This window comes from Ursus maritimus, unplaced genomic scaffold (genome assembly GCF_017311325.1).
Source record: "Ursus maritimus isolate PB19 unplaced genomic scaffold, ASM1731132v1 scaffold_17, whole genome shotgun sequence".
NCBI lineage: Eukaryota > Metazoa > Chordata > Mammalia > Carnivora > Ursidae > Ursus > Ursus maritimus.
This window is the reverse complement of record NW_024424119.1, coordinates 21,728,685-21,732,714: the sequence shown is the minus strand read 5'-3', so window position 1 is coordinate 21,732,714 and position 4,030 is coordinate 21,728,685.

The window sequence follows — 4,030 nt, the reverse complement described above, 5'->3', positions numbered from 1 at the left end:
GTGATAAATACACATCGTAACTAACAACAAATAAGTAATAAATCAGTCGAAGCCCAGTTATGCTTAGTTCTGAGCCTAACATCAAGTGCCAACAAGGTGGCAATGATCAAAGTCATGCATGCTTAATTTTCAAACATGTATAATACCTTTCAGCATCTTTTTGGTTATAATATTTAAGTATTACCCATTATATAATAATCCTTATATTTTCATCCCAGTTAATTTGAATTTTTTAGTAAAAAGTTCTAATTTATGATGTACTGCTACCAAAAACAGTAAATGACCTCAGTTATTTCAAGTTGTCATCTGATAACATTTTGGGATTTATTTTCTAGGCTCTGTGTAGAGCATTAGAGACTGTTTGCTTTTCTTAGGAACAGTATTACTTGAATATTGCCAGAGATAGAAGTGAACTAAAGATCTCATGTTAAATAACATTTTCCGTATTTTCCACTCCCTTACAAAAGCCTGTGCTAAAAGTGGGGTTCAGGAAAGTAATGTCTTGAAATGCTGCCAAACATTAAAGGATGACCTCACATGTTCAGGCTAATGAAGGTCTGAAATAGATGTTTTTCTTTTCTTCTTGAGTGAGGAATACAGTTTTCTCTGATGAAGGCTACTGAGTTCTTCTAAAAGAATTCTGTTCTACATTTAATTTTCATTGACATCAAGTCAAATGTTCACATTGATAAAATGGGCCAGATAGCTTCTTTTTTTTTTCCAATACAATATTGTTTACTAGAGTCACCGTGCTGCACATTAGTTACAAATACAAGTGTGTAACTTATTGTATGAATAAATAGTTTGTACAAAACCACACAATAAATGACTAAGTCTATTTTCTTTCTAATATATGATATTTTTAATCCTTGAAAAACTTCCCAGTAAAATAATTCCCATGACCTATGATTCTTAAGTGATTCATTTACGATTGGGGAACTTGATAGGAAGAAAATGAAATTTTTTTTCTAAATAATCTTCTTTATCTTCCTTAAACACCACATCAGTGTCTTACTGTCTCAGTAATTGATAAGTAGTAATAGTTATTAGCAAGTGTCTTACTGTCTCAGTAATTGATAAGTAGTAATAGTTATTAGCAAGTGAGCACCTCATAATCATCCTGACTGCAATTATTATTATCTTCATGTTATAGCAGAACACCAAGACTTGGAGATGTTTAAGTGATCTATGCAGGGTCACACACATTGTTTTTAATTAAAAATATATTGTTTCACTTCAAAAGTTTCCAAGATCTTGAGGCCTTTGAATAATTTCTAGCACTTCATATTTTACCAGTCTTTCATTGGGGCTCATTTATTTGTCCATCTGTGATACAGGGTAACCAGCTGATCTTATACCATCTCACATAAATTGCTTATATGTGTTGTATGGCATTATCTCTGCTGGCTATGCCCTCATCCTTGTTCTTCCTGAACCTATGACTTCCTTTTCCTTCATGGCTACACTCCCTTAGAAAGCCTACCTTGATTGGTGCTCCTGATTTTTCACATCCTCCTCTTTTATGTTTCTCTGTTTTCCTTTCCCATGTGAGTCTGCTTCATGATGTTCTACTTTTATTGATGTACTCATTGACCAGACCTACTTTGTTAGAACCTCTCTGTGAAGAAAACATTAAAGTACACAATTCTAAGCTGAATCCATGTTCAGAACTCAGTGAAAACAGTGCAGTTACTGTAAGGTGGTACCTGGGAATTCCTTAGTGTGATACAAATAAGAAAAAAGCTTACTAGTAGTGAGTATTAATTGAGCTATTCAGAAAGGTTTACTAGAGAGAAAGATAAATATTATTTATACCTGTAGAGAACTATGAAAATGGTCTAAGTAAATTATGTGTTCAGACTCTTTCCTTTTGTAATACGATTATATTTTATGGTGTCAGATTCATAGTTGAAATAGAATTTAGTGAATGGTTATGTTTATTAAGGACTGACAATATTCTATTTGGTAAAAATAATACCTTGCCCCTGTCTACTGCCACATAATGTGTAATACATTTTCACTGCCTTGCCACATTTGATCCTCACAGCATCCCTGAGAGGAAAGCAAAGAAGAAAATTCTATAGGGTGTACTTTATAAATCTTCTTAACCTGCCCCTATCAGCATAATCATCTTTTTCACACCTGTCTCACCCTCCCTTTTTATGCCTTTCAGAGTTTGGTAAATTATAATCACAAACTTTAGATAAATAGATGCCATCTGCTTTAATGGAAATGTTATTTTAGTTCATAAATAAAATGAAAAAACAGAAAACTTCAGGTTTTTCAGCTTGTTATGGAGAACCTATATTATACCCGATTCAGTCTCCATCATGCTGGTCAATACAAAAAAAATCCTAAAATTTTGTGTATACAGCTCTAACAGGAGCTTTTTACTGAATTTAACAGCTATCCTGTTTGAACATATCTCAGAAATCATAACAAAAGAACGTTGCAATCCTATGGCAGATGATGTATGATTTTAGTTTCATAAATGGAGAAATTTGGGACAAGCAAAGGGATAGAGTACCATTCTCTGGGAATTGCTGGGGGAACAGTAGTAAGCAGCATATTGCTTTGCTACAGATCATATTTGAGTGGTTGAGATTTCATTGCCCTAAAGCAGGTTATATTACAGTCCATTTATTTGTCAGGGTAGGATTTTATTAGCAACCAGTTCCAGGCCTTGCATGAGAATGAATCTTCTCACAGCCTGAGCATAAAAGACTAATGGAGTTCAAAATCAACACCGCATTTGAAAGCTTTAGCCCAGGATCAGTGAGGTGAGGAGGTTGAAGTTAATGTTCCATCGTGTTCTGCTCAGATGAAGCTGATAACAAATACTACATGTGTGTATGTGTTTTCATCTCGATCTGTTGGTGTTGAGCATAGCTCTAGATCTATTTTAGCTTATCCACATGTTTGTGCTGATGGAAAATCAAAGTTGTAGCTCAGACATGAAAGGAAAATTGTGACTTCAGCCATTTTAGAAAAGGCAAAAAATGATGGGGTTAGGCATTTGGTATAAAACACTGGAATTGCACAAAGGCTTGTGAAAGCACTTAGAGCTAATTCAACCTCTCAAGGCCACTGGAGGGTCAGTTGGCAAAACAAAAAAAGACTTTATGTAGAATTTGATCAAATTACCCATTGGGAGCATTCTACATCTGTATACTAATGTTTTAATGATACCCTGTTTTATAAGAGTAGTAAAAATTGCTAAAACTGCTTTAAAAATTATTCAAGGTTAGAAACAGTGTACTTATTTTATGAAACCATCTAAGTAAGAGTATCTACAGAAGAGGAGGAAAAACATCCTCTTTAACTCACACAGAATGTTTAAGGGTGTTTAAACAGTTGTCTGCTCAGATTTTTGTTTAAGATCCAGGGATCCAATGGTGAACAACAGGAATCCCATTCAGATATAACATAACACACCTGACATTTTGGGTTATTATTTTGTCTCAGCGGTGGAGTGTTGGAAGGTAGTGTGTAGAGATCGGTGGAGGAGAATGCAAGCATCATGGTGAAAAACAGTACTGACAGGGTTGATAGATTAGCAGTAGCTCTGAGAGTGGTGAGTGAGCTGTGGTCACTGGTACTGTATAACATTGCATTTGAGTATATCCTAATATCACCAACTATCACCTCTGTTTAAATACCTGCTTCTTACAAAGAAGAGGGGCTATGAGTTTAAAAAAAAAAAGGGACTATTGCTAAGGACCTCAGTACCTTGACTGTAGCACTCTGCTTTCCCAAGTTACAATCTAGAAAAGGTAAGTATTTGTCTGCAGGAAAAAAAGGAATGAGTTACAAAGCATCAGGAGGTTCAAGAGGAATAAAACACCAACCAGGAAAGCAGAAGAGTTACAGGAAAACAATGGCAGTCTCACTGGTGGTTGAGTTGAGCATTGCTGACATTTTCAAAACTCGGGAGGCATGAAGGCAACCAACAAAGAGAACAAATACAAATGATCACAGAACAATGGTGGTCCTTATGATTAGCTGGTTTGTGAGACAAATCATCACCCCA